This window comes from Jaculus jaculus, chromosome 12, assembly GCF_020740685.1.
Source record: "Jaculus jaculus isolate mJacJac1 chromosome 12, mJacJac1.mat.Y.cur, whole genome shotgun sequence".
Taxonomy (NCBI): domain Eukaryota; kingdom Metazoa; phylum Chordata; class Mammalia; order Rodentia; family Dipodidae; genus Jaculus; species Jaculus jaculus.
In genome coordinates this window covers 69,087,871-69,101,568 of record NC_059113.1, presented here as the reverse complement: position 1 = coordinate 69,101,568, position 13,698 = coordinate 69,087,871, and the positions used below count along the sequence as shown (strand labels likewise).

The 13,698-nt window shown below is 38.6% G+C and overlaps 1 protein-coding gene across 3 annotated transcripts in view; it reads right to left on the bottom strand.

Moving 5' to 3' along the window:
• The window catches only part of Spata5 (spermatogenesis associated 5), a 257,900-nt gene that overhangs the window by 86,668 nt on the left and 157,534 nt on the right, over positions 1 to 13,698 (bottom strand). The window lies entirely within an intron of this gene.

Here is a 13,698-nt window from a genome sequence, read left to right as displayed (position 1 = left end):
TCAACAAGCAAGTGTGGCTTATGGCCAGAACCCCAACTCCAGGGCTCAGGGGAAAGTCCAGGTCTATCTTTTTGCTATTAACCTCAGGCTGTGGGTCTCCAGCCTCCCGATCCCATCCGGAACTGCAGCCACCCCCACCCCAGCAGCTTCAGGAAAACGAGGTGCAGTCTGGCCAAATAATTTTTTTTTTTTTTTCGAGGTAGGGTCTCACTCTAGCCCAGGCTGACCTGGAATTCACTATGGAGTCTCAGGGTGGCCTTGAACTCACGGCAATCCTCCTACCTCTGCCTCCCGAGTGCTGGGATTAAAGGCATGCGCCACCACGCCCAGCTCAAATAATCTTTTTTAAAAAGTCTCAAAGTGCTTAGCATGGTATAAGGAGAGAACAGGAAACACTTCTATTTCCCAAAATCACATTTAATTTTTCAAAATATGCATGAACACAAAAAGGTAAAAATATTTTTAAAAGATTTCTGTATTAAATTAGGTATCATGATAGGTTTAGGCCCTTATACCCCGTGATTGATGGTAGCTTGATATTGTAGAGTGGGCTTGTGTTTGGGTATGGTTCTGACTTATACTGTCTATCAAAAAAGTAAGTGTTATCTCAATTTTCCGGGTGCTAACTTACTCTCCATTGGAGAATCTGCTTCTCTTTTCCAGATAGATGCAGATCCTAAGAAGAGAGCTGCCCCAACATATCTCAAAAGGGGCCCAACTGAAACTAAGGACAACTGGCAAAATAAGCAAGGGTGATGTTTTCCTGTGAACCGGATACCAGCACAAAGGGGAAGGAGATCAACGCAGAGAAAAATCAACTCCTACCAAAGCAGAGAGCCAGAGCCTCAGAGGCCCCCAACACCTTAGCACTGAAGCAGACCAAAAATGAACCCAACATGGCTCAGGGAAATTTTGCGGAAGAGGGGGCGGAAAGAATGTCAGAGTCACATGTTGGGTCATGATTTGCAGAGACATTTATCATACCAATAACTGGGGGCTAACTCCACAATGCATGCCCCATTTTCATTAACAAGGAGGGTCTAATGGGAGGAGGTAGATCACAGATGAGCCTAAATAATGGTACCAAACTGCCTGTATTTACTGAAAAGAAAACTAATAAATTAGATTAAAAAAAATTAGGTATCATGGCAGTCTACATACCTAAAATACAAAGTAAGACTGACAATAATTATAATGGTATAGTATTTGAAATCAGATTTAAAAATTCAGTACCTACATTTTACATTGTTTATTCAAGTGTGCCTTTAGTTTTAAAAAAAAAAAATCACAAAACTCAAGTAGGGCCTAATCTTTGCCAGCATTAGGTTAGAATTTAAGTAGATTTGGCCAAATTGATAGCCTGACATGTACATACTAGGGTAAAGTGTCAATAAAAAAATTCTAGGGGCTGGAGACATAGCTCAGCAGTTAAGGTGTTTGCCTGCAAAGCTCTAAACCACAGGTTCAATACCCCAGTACCCTCACTGGCACAAAGTAAGTGCCAAATGCAATTTGGTTATGGCTAGAGGCCTTGGTGTGCTCAGACTCACTGTCTTTTTCTGTCTCTATCTGTCTGCTTGCAAATGAAGAAATAACAAAAATGAAAAGCCTGGTCGCCTGAGTCTAATTTCCCAGGACCCATGTAAAATCATGCAAAAAGTGCCAAAGACCCTGGTGAACATGCAAATATAAATATGTGCAATTAAGTATTTTTTCCTAAATAGTATAGAATATCAGAAAAAATAATACAGACATGTCTAACAATTACAAAGACTTACTGAGTATTCTATTCCAAACCCTTACATATTATATTCTTTCACTGAATTCTACAAAATTTCAGGGAAATTAATCTTTTATCTTAACTTTTTTGAAGGAGTGGTTAAATAATTGGCTCAAATTCATATATGTAGTAAATAACAGAATTAGAATTCAAAATCACCCATTTTACTGAATTTACTAGCTCTCAAAGTTTGTTTTTTGTTTTGTTTTGTTTTGTTTTTTGAAGTAGGGTCTGACTCTAGCCCAGGCTGACCTGGAACTCATTATGGATTCTCAGGGTGGCCTCAAACTCACAACAATCCTCCTACCTCTGCCTCCTTAGTGCTGGGATTAAAGGCGTGCACCACCACGCCTGGCTTTCAAGTATTTTCAAAACAGATTCTGACTCAGATCTGGGTAGGCAGAGGAAACCCCCCCCTTTTTTTTAATGCAAGTAGATTTGCAAACTAAAATGCCAGTTATTTTATTGTTTTCCCACTTAAATTATGAACAACACAAAACCAAAAAAAAAAAAAAAAATCTCAGCTGGACTTCCTAGATGTCTGGGCAACTTTTCTCACCCTCTATTCCCTGCTGCACCAATTTCCCTTAACTTAGGTATAGCTCTCTGTGAAATTTAGCTTAAAGTGATATTCAGTGGAAATAAGTAAGGAAAGAAGGAAACAAAGCAAAAAGCTATGGAAATCAGCTATTTCATTCCTGGATAACTTATCCAATCTCGGAAAAATCTATTTATTTTCATTACTTTGCTACATGAGATGATATGAAATGGTATATAGATATCTGTGAAAATTTTTTGGAGTGAGGGTTTCAAGGTAGGGTTTCATTCTAGCCTAGACTGACCTGGAACTCACTATGTAGTCCCAGGCTGGCCTCAAACTCATGGTGATCCGCCTACCTCTGCCTTCTAAGTGCTGGGACTAAAGGTATGTATCACCACACCCTACTATGGATTGAATCCAGACACCTGCAGATGCTACTAAATAGGTGATTTACTACTGAGTGATGTCCACAGCCTGAGAAGTTCTTAAATAAACACAGAATGAAAACCATCCACTTTAGAATCTAAATACAAAAACATAGTATCTACTAGAGGTAAACGGGAACATGTGATGAGTAGGCAAACTCAAGTCCTAAAATCAGCAAATATATGCAAAGCCTTTAAGAGCTAGTTATCTATAAATTCAGATAGCACTTGGCAGAATTTGATCAGTTGTAAATCAGTTGTAAACGATCTTTGCCTCCTGACTGTGGATACAATGTGACCTTTCCCGTAATGATGGACTAGTATATCTTTTTAAACTATCATCATAAAGCATAGGATAATGAAGAATAAAATGAGAAATGAAACATCATAAAATTTCAACTACCTGGTAAAGAAAGGAAGAAATGTTTCCTTTGGAATGAGAAGATTACACAATGACATCTAATGACAAACACAACTTAGACTGTCAAGAATAAAATGTCTTTTAAAATTATTTTTAACTATTAATAGAGAGAGTGGGGTGCAGGGAGGGAGAGAATGGGCACATCAGGTCATCTAGTCACAGCAAACAAATTCCAGACACGCATCACCATGTGCATTGGCTTACATGGGTTCTAGGGAATTGAACCTGGGTCCTTTGGCTTTGCAGATAAGCACCTTAACCACTAAGCCATCACTCCAGCCCAAGAAGAAAATCTTGATCCTCTAACCAGCATTTCTGTATGTGCAAGGTGAAGCCATCAGAAACAGTCTATAATTCCTGAGCCCTAGGGTTAGTCAAAATTATATAATCCATCTCACAGGTGAAGGGTAAAGATACTTAACATTTCCTAAAGTGAGAATCAGAAGCAGTATATTATATATGCAGTGTTTTGTTTATATAGAAAACATAAGCCATATTTATGTGTGTATGTACATACATATTTATGACAATAAATATTCATTCTAGTGTTTATAAAAGTAGAAGTTTAGAGGCTATAGAATATATGAAATACCTGTGCGTGTGTGTGTGTGTGTGTGTATCTTGATTTGGAAAAAACACAGATTTCTTGAACAGATTTGTACTAATTTTGTAAGTTTTTAAAAATGTAGATACTTTTTGCATGAAATCATCAATTATTCTGTTAGGACACCCTGTGTGTCTAAAAAAAGTTGAGATTGATTTTTTAAATGTAGGAAACTTCCACTGGCATTTTAAAAAGCAGGTAGGTTTTACAGAAGTGCTAATTTAGTATGTACTGCTTACTGAATAGAACTTTTGGTAGTTGCATAGAACCTAGAACAAAGGTAATGAAAACTGGGGAAGAACGCAGTGAAAATTAGTACAGATTAACATAGCCAGTACACCGCGTGCACTTAACATTTAATTCTGAGAATGTTATGGTCTCTGAGTAGACATGTTATGATTTTTTTACATGCTATCAAAGTTCTATCTCTGGTAAGAAAAAAACAACTAAATCCAATTGTTTCTCCTAAAGATGAGAGGTGAGAATTACGTGGGACTCTACTGATACAGGGCCTTCAAAGATAAGTTTGTATTAAGTTGTGTTTTCTTTTTTTTTTTGAGAGTCTGTGTGTTGTTTTGTGAATTAGTATCTTAGTATCACAAGGATGAATTACCTTAGCATTATTGTAGTCTGTTTCTCATTTTCTCTATTAAGAAGTATGTTATCTGCCACAATGCCTTCAGATTTATATTTTGTCTCTACTTCTAATAAACTAACAATAAACAAATAAAAAAAAAACCAGTCAAAATCTAAGGCATCCTATCAGCTGTGAGGACAGCTGTGTGAAAGTGGCCACTGTCAACTTCTCACGGGGCATTTCCTTGACCACAAGCTGGACAACTCTACTCATCCAGCGATGGGTTACACTCTCCTCTGTATACTACCCATTCATTCATGTTGTTATGCTACTTAGAATAAAGTCTTATTAAACCAATAAATTTATAGAACTATGATTAAAGAAGTGACGGCAGAACAAAAGTAAATAACACGTTGGACTTCATAGAAACTTCCATTTTTATTTATTTATTTATTTTTGTGTTTTTGGAGGTAGGGTTTTGCTCTACTGCAAGCTCTGCACAAGGGTTTCTTTTAATAATTAAAAAGGCTGGAGAGATTGCCTAGTGGTTAAGGTACTTCCTGTGAAACCTAAGGACCCAGGTTTGATCCCCAGTAAGTCAAATGCACAAGATGGCGCATGCTTCTGGAGTTCATCTGCAGTGGCTAAAGGCCCTGGCATGCTCATTTGCTCTCTACGTGTGCCTCTTTCTCTCTCAAATAAATAAATAAATTTTAAGATGTATCTAAAATGAGACAATGAAAGCAAACATGTAAAGTATTTCACAGATAATAAGACTTCAAAATAGTGGCTTAGACTTGATTTGTTTTATAATGACTTCTGCATTTTTAAAGGGTTATAAGGAAACAGGTTGGGAAGGAGAAGAGGACAAAGAGGGAGAGAATAAAGTACTGTGTAGTTACATTTGTAGTTCATAAACCCTAAAATATTTACTATCTGATCTTTTTAAAAACTTTGCTAATGCTTGGTTAAAAGAACAGAGGTATATAGACCTGAGAACAAAAAGAATTATCATTCACATATTATGGTACATCAGATAATGAATATGAAATATAACTTGATTTCAAGCAGGGCATGACAGCTCACACTTTAATTCTGGCATTTAGGAGACTGAGGCAGAAGAATGGTCATGAGTTTGAGGCCAACCTGGGCTACAGTGAAACCCTGCCTCAAAACCAAACCAAAACAAAAAGTTTTGGTAAATCTTCTTAATAATGGGCTGGGAGAGATGGTTCAGTTGTGAAGGCATTTGCCTGCAAAGCCTAACGACCTGGGTTCAATTTTCCAGTACCCACATTAAGCTAGATGTGCAAAATGGCACACACATCTGGAGTTCGTTTGCAAAGTCTGGAGGCTTTAGCATACCCATTTTTTTTTCTCTCTCTGCTTGCAAATAAATAAATAAAATCTTTAAAAAACTTCTTTAGGGCTGGAGAGATGGCTTAGCAGTTAAGTTATTTGCTTCTGAAGCCTAAGGACCTAGATTTAATTCCCCAGGACCCTGGCGTGCCCATTCTATCTGTCTGTCTTTCTCTCTCTCTCTCAAAATAATAAATAAAAAGTATTTAAAAAACATAATGGGAATATTAAAATATGTTTCTTCTTCAAAACATTGAAATGTTTTGGGGTATACCAATTTTAATTTTTATGTACTTCTATCTCAGTAATTTCTAACTTGATAGGTAGGGCTTACTATTCAAAAAGAATAAACCGTAAGAACTGGAATACAAAATTCTACTATGAACACCCAAGATAAGAATTCACCTTCCCTAACAGAGATATAATTCCACACTGTGGGTCCATCCCTACCAGAAACCTTGGGGATCAGTATCAGCAGTGGCTCTGGATTCCTTCTATAGTGCCTGTCATTGGTACTTCTTAAGAATACGTTTAAATATTTATATGCTTTTATTTCTTCATAAGAGAGGAAGAAGGGACAGAGACAGAGAAAGAAAGGATGGAGGGAGTGAAGGGTACATCAGGGCATCCTGCCACTACAAATGAACTCCAGGTGCATGCTCTACTCTCTGCTTTATGAGGGAATTGATGAACCTAGGCCATCAGATTTTGCAAGGGAGTGCTTTTAACCACTGAGCCATTTCTCCAGCCCACAAGCACTTCCTAATCCAATCCATGGCATATAATCCTTAAGTAATATAAAATGTGTCTCCTACTACCACACATCTTAGGGAGGTTTGGAATAGAAGTCACTTTAGTTCCAAACATGGTTCTTTAAAATAGCTAAAGAATGGTTATACCACCACATTAATAGCTTTTCTTTTTCTCTGGAATACCAGAGAAATTGTGCGATTTTGGTACAATTCCTCTGAAAAGAACACTACTTCAGGCTCATTTTAAGAGAATGCCTAGTGCTATAAACACCAATAAAGTTGCAAGAGTGTTGACATTTATTATGTGTCTGTGCATGAGTATAGAACATGTCAAATTCTATTCCTGATGGAGATAATTTACATTAAGTTCCTCTTAAAGTGTTTGTGAATTGTTAATTTGAAGAACTATGAAATCAACACTCAGTCATACAAGGAAGTAAATTGTGTGTTCACATCCTACTGCCCAAACTGAGTCTCATAGTGAATCGTTCCATATACTAGCTTGAAAACAAAGGTCCTAAAAATGTGTTCATTCTTTTTGGTTTCTTACCAAAGAATACAAACCAGACGAGAAGGAAAGGGTTCATTTCAGATTACAATACTAGAGATACAACCTACGATGATAGGGAAGGCATGGTGGCAGAAGGAAGGCAGCTGGTCACACATCCAGTCAGCAAGCAGTGGGCAAAGAGGAAGCAGGGCCAAGCTGTAAAACTTCAAAGTCCCACCTCCCAAAGTTCCACAACCTTCCCAAACAACAGGGAGAAATAGGAGCAAGCTAGGTATTTTTGGATAGGTATTTAGCTAGAGAAAGGTGCAAAGAGAGATGTCACCTTGCCTGCCTTGACACAACTGGAATTCACTGTCTGACCTACTTACTCCCAGTATGATTTATATCACAGGTATGCTTGTCCCTCTTGGCCAGCCTTCTTGAGTTCAAGAATATCCAATCCCTTATTCACCTGAGCCTGTCCCAATAAGCTATAAAGCTTCCCATGTGGGCAAAGAGGTCTTGGCTGTTCATTTCTCCTCCTGATCCCTGAACCTTGGGGTCCCTGTTCTGGTTCGCCCTTCTCCCATCACAGCCTGACTGGTTGGTGGTATGACCTGAGGAAAACATTTTCCTTGTCATTTTGTTACTCTCTTCTAAGCAATGGGACATTTATACCGACCTATCCCTTAGCCTTTTTTACAAATGTGAAGGCGAAAGGCTTATACTTTTCTGCTGTTTCACTCCCCATGTAAGTATTTGAGTGTATTCCTTTAAGATAGGAGAAAGAGAACTTTATTTCCTCTTATGTTATTAAATCTCCTCCATGGTTTCTCTCCATTCTATGCTCGGTTTTCTGCATGGGCTCTTTCTCAGGTCCTGCCTTGTGTGTAAGCATTCCAGCCTTTCTCTGGAAACTAGTTTTCCTCAAATAATCCTTGTAACTTAAGCTTTTAGGAATCTGTTTCCTTTATTCTTTGTTGGAACGAACATGAACCTAAAAATGTTGGTGGAGAATGGAATTTCAAAGGGGAAAGTGTGTGTGGAGGGGAGGGAGGGAATTACCATGGGACATTTTTTTATAATCATGGAAAATGCTAATAAAAATTTAAAAATAAATAAATAAAAATGTTGGGATTCATAGACCAGAGGGTAGGGGGGAAAAAAAAACAAAAACAACACAACAAAATGCCTTAGAAACAATACTATTGAGGGACCCATTGTCAAATACATGAGCCTCTGTGGGGACATTTAGTATTCCAACCACAACACAAGATCTCTCAATAAACCTGGAGGTCACTGATCTGGCTAGCTAGATAGCAAACCATAGTGATCCTCCCAGCTCGTTTTGTTTTGTTTTAAAGGCAGGGTTTCACTCTAGCCCAGACTGACTGGGAACTTGCTCTAGCTCCAGCTCCAGGCTAGTCTCACAGTGATCCACCTACCTTGACCTCCTGAGTGCTGGGACCAAAGATGTATGCCACCATGCCTGGCTGGGATCCTCCTATTTCTGTCTCCCTAGCACTGGCATTATAGATGAATGCTGGTACACTCAGCTTTAACATGAGTCTATGGATCCAAACTCAGTTCTTCATGCTTGCACAGCAAGCACTTAACCAAATCAACCATTTCCTCAGCCCCTATTTCTCTCTTAAATAAAAACTGAAACTTGTGGGGCACACCTTTAATCCCAGCACCCCAGAGGCCAGAGTTCGAGAACACCTCAAGACTACATAGTGAATTCCAGGTCAGCCTTAGCTAGAGTTGAGACTCTACCTTGGAAAAACAAAAACAAACAAACAAGAAAGCTGAAACATGAGGATCTGTTTACCTGCCTGTAAAGCCAAAGGACCCATGTAAGCCAGATGCACAAGATGGCACATGTGTCTGGAGTTCGTTTGCAGTGTCTGGAGGCCCTGGAATGCCCATTCTCTCTAATCTGGCACTCTCTCTCAAATAAATGAATAAAAATTAAAAATAAAATTTTAAAAAGCATAATAAAAGAGTAATTATCTGGCTTAGTGGTTAAGGCACTTACCTGTAAAGTCAAAGAACCGAGATTGGATGCCCCAGGACCCAAATAAGCCATATGCACAAGGTGGCACATGTGTCTGGAGTTTGTTTGCAGCAGCTGGAGGCCCTGGCATGCCAATTTTCTCTGCCTCTCTCTCAAATAAATAAAATATTTAAAATAAAGAGTAATTATCCTTAACAAGTAATACCCATTTATAAAAGCATTTATTCATTAATGTATGTATATGTGCACATGCCTGCATGTGTATATGGGTATGCCTAGGTCTTTTGCTAATGCAATGAATGCCCATTTAGCTTTACATGGGCAGCTTGGAAATTGAACACAGACTGGCAGTCATTGTAAGCAAGTGACTTTAACCACTGAGCAATCTCCTAAGTCCCACATGTGAGTTTTTAAAAAACAGATTTTATCTATTCATTTGCACACATGTGTTATTTATGTGTGTGGGCACACCAGGGCATCTTGTTGCTACACATGCACACTAAGACACTTGTACCACTTTTTGCAGATGGGTGGCTTTGGAACTGGACCCGGGCTGGCAATCAAGTGCATTTAATTGCTATGCAACCTTCCCATTCCCCACATATGGGTTATTAATGTTTACAGAAAAAAGTTCTATAGTTTCTCCTATAATATTCCCAAAAGTTCATGTAATTTTAGAAATAATTTAATAAAATCTGACAAACTAACACACTGTACTTCCCACTGACTGACTATAAAATGATATAAATTAAGAGACAGAATGTTTATCTACACCTTCCCTTTGGAGGAGGTGAGCAGAAAAGTACTAATCAAGTTTTGTCTTTCCCTAAAGATATCATGCTTTTAATATCTGTAACACTACCAAAAATATATGTGAAGGGAGCTAAAAGGAATTCACTGGAGACACTAGAACATCAGCGGTTAAATAATCAGATAAGACCAGGGTTGAAGTATGGCTGTCTTTATTCTATACTTAAAAGTATATAATGACATGATAACACAATTATTGGCACTAATTTTAAGGTTTATAAAGAAATTTTTTACATAAGATATGATAAACTGGATGTCCCTAAAACTGTTTTTCTTCTTCCCCCTTTCCTCAAAAACATTTGTGGTATGTTTAAAGCTAAATCAAGTCCCTGCATGAAATATTATTGCTTTCATTTTACAATTGTAGGCATGTTTGATTTCAACAAGCACCAACATGTTATTGTTAAAGTAGTTCATTCCTGCTGGGGGAAATGAAAAGAGATTTAGGAAATCTTAAAGCAGGCAATCCTCTTTCCCACCTGACACTGCCAAGAGAAAATGCATCAAGTTATTTGACCCCAGGCAGCCTCCCTTTTCTGCTGAGGTGTAGACTGGTGTTTTGACCTTGGCTGCTGAGTCCTGAATAATAAGAATCCAGTCTAAGGCTGGAGAGATGGCTTAGCGATTGAGGAGCTTGCCTGTGAAGCCTAAGGAATTATGTTCCACTTTCCAGGTCCCAGGTAAGCTACATGCAAGGTGACTCAAGTGTGCAAGGCTGCACATGAGCACTAAGGTGGTGCACATGTCTGGAGGCCCTGATGCACCAATTTGTTCTCTCTCATTAAGAAAGGGGTGGGGGAGGCCAGTCTGTTGGGCTTGCCTCAAAAGAAAAAGAAATCCAGTTTACCTCATATTTTCACACTGGCAGCTAGAGGGGCCTCTCTCACTTACAATTTCACCCCCCATATCCACTACTTCCCATCACCCACTAGAGATGTAAATCATTGTTATTTGGTACATAGGGTTCTTTACACAAACTCATTCTTGAATAATACATCCTATTTAATTTACATAAACAGCATTGTGTCTTTTGTTGTCATCAGTTGTAATAAACAATAGCATGTTCTAAAGAATTTTGTATTGTAGTGGAGAAAAACAAAGCACACCCAGGAGAGCCTGATATGATAGCAAGGCTTCATGTTAGTATGAGCTAGTCTGAGCATTGGTGCTCTATTTAGCACAAGCAATTTCACAGAACAAGGCCAGTCTTGAATGAATCTATGCAAGAACAAGAGATTAGTGTGATGGTACATACCTGTATCCCAGCACATGGGAGGCATAATTAACAGGCAGAGTCAGAAGAATCATAAGATCCAGGCCAACCTGTGCTATGAGGGACCTTGTCGCCAAAAAAATTAACCAGCCAACAAGCCAGCCAAACAACCAACCAAACAATCTCACAAAATTGCTGCATAATTGAGTTTGGACAAAATATAATAGGTTCCATAGCTCCCCAGCTGTGTACTACCCTTGCCTATGATGAATAATAAATAAAACCCAGCTAATTACAATAACAAGTGTGTATTCCCAGGAATCTCTGGGTGCAGGATATTGTCAATACATTTATTTCCCTGCTTCTGACTGTTACAGTGTTTCCCACAAGATTGATCCATCACAATTTACTAGAGCTTTCTTCAGGTGATGGCGACTTCTGTTGTCTTCATCTCTGAAGCACAGAAAAAATCCTGCCATTTACTTCCGGGAAACATCACTCAAGAGAGTTAAGCTGTATTCTTTGGAATATGTACATAGAAGGGACTCCAAACTCATTCCCTACAGTTTGACAGATTGATTTGGCACTTTGATACTCAGTAATGATCCTCATGAAAGGTGTAGTACTAACCTATGCTTTTTACACACTATTTACTCCTATTTGTAAGCAATTCTGGAGTAGTTAACATGTTTATCTATTTTATACTTTTCATTGTATAGTTATCGTCTTGTAGTCTGTCATGATGCTATTAATCTTGTGTTGTCTATAATTCGCTAAAAAGAAATTCTTACTTTGGACACTGTAAATCTAATGATTTATTTTGACTACTTATTCGGTGGGGTTGAAAAATCAGAAAGGCATTCCCTTATACTTTCTTCTAATACTTTTCTGATATTACCTGTCATTTTAGGTCTTTTTTCTCCCTAGAGAACACATGGTACATATTGAGAGTTACTTTAAAGAATATAAGTTGATGGCCCAGTGGGTAAAGTACTTGCTCTGCAAGCACAAGGACCTGAATGCAGATCTCCAGTACCCATACAAATGCAAAACTTGGTGGTGTGCACCTGTAATACCAGGCTGGGGGGAGACTGGTGGTCCTTGGGCCGGCAGGTTACTTATTCTAGCCAAATCCGTGAGCTTTGGGTTCAGTGAGAGGTCATGTCTCATCAAATAAGGAATGGAGTAAATGTGCTCCCAACCTAGACTTCTGGCCTCAATATTCATTGGCACACATGTGAACAAGCACTTGCACATGTGTGCTGGCACACATATGAATATGTATACACAAATGCATGCGCACACATATACAACATGCCCCCCCAAACAAGTACATTAGTTTTTCCAAGAACCTTAGCAACATTCTTCTTCCCACTTTGGGTCTTACTTTCTGTTTCATTAGATTGATAGTCTGTTTATAAACTTGTTCCATATTGCTTTTTGGTCAATGTTTTTTTGGTGTGTAGGTGTGTGGTATGTGTACAATCTGAGTGTACACTTCAGAGGAAAGAGGAAGATGTCGGGTATCTTCCTCTATTACTCTTCTATTTGGACAGTCACTTACAAAGCAGAGCTACCAATTTTGTGTTAGAGTGGCTTACAAGGAGAAGCCTTATTTATCTTCTTGCCTCTGCCCACCTCAGTAGTGGGGTTACAATATTGTGTGGTTATGGCTAGCTTTGTAAGTGGGTGCTAGGGATCAAACGTAGGTTTTCATGCTTGTACAGCAAGTCCTCTTACCCAGTGAACAGTGAGAACTGACATAATACGCTTTTACATAACCCACTAAATGTCGCATTTCTTCATATATTCAAGTTTTTATTTCATTAGCAAAACTTCTTCAATGTGCAGTGATTTTTGTTAGGTTCATATCTAAATGCACTTTACTTTTTGTAAAGATCATGTATTTTTAGGTGCAGCTACTGTGAAATGTATGTGTGGAAGAACTACTAAGTTTTCTAAGACTACATGTTGGCTTTATTAGTTGTAATAATTTGCTTATGAAGACAGGATATAATCTCTCAATAAGAAATGTTTTTGTTTCTCATATTTTCTGTTTGTCATAGTTTCCTTTTTATTTTATTTACATATTATAAATACTAATTTTTTTTTCCAGGTAGGATCTCACTCTACCCCAAGCTGACTTGGAATTCACTCACTACATAGTCTCAGGGTGCCCTTGAACTCACCATGATCCTCCTACCACTGCCTCCCAAATGCTGGGCATTAGTTTCCTTCAAAACAAAACAAAACTGGATTGGGGCTGGAAAGATGGCTTAGTGGCTAAGGCATTTGCCCGTGAAGCCAAAGGACCTAGGTTCAATTCCTCAGGATCCATGAAAGCCAGATGCACAAGGGGGACATGTGTCAGAAGTATGTTTGCAGTGGCTAGAGGCCCTGGCAAGCCTTGTCTCTCTTCTCTCTCTGCTTGCAAATAAATAAATAACATTTATAAAAAATAAAAATAAAAAGAGAGGAAGGAAGGAAGGAAGGAAGGAAGGAAGGAAGGAGGAAGGGGCTGGAGAGATGGCTTAGCGGTTAAGGCACTTGCCTTCAAAGCCAAAGGACCTCAGTTTGATTCCCCAGTACCCATGTAAGACACATGTAAAAGATGGCACATGCATCTGGAGTTCGTTTGCAATGGCTGGAAGCCCCAGTGCACCCATTCTCTCTCTGACTCCTTTCCTCTCTCAAATAAATAAATAAAAA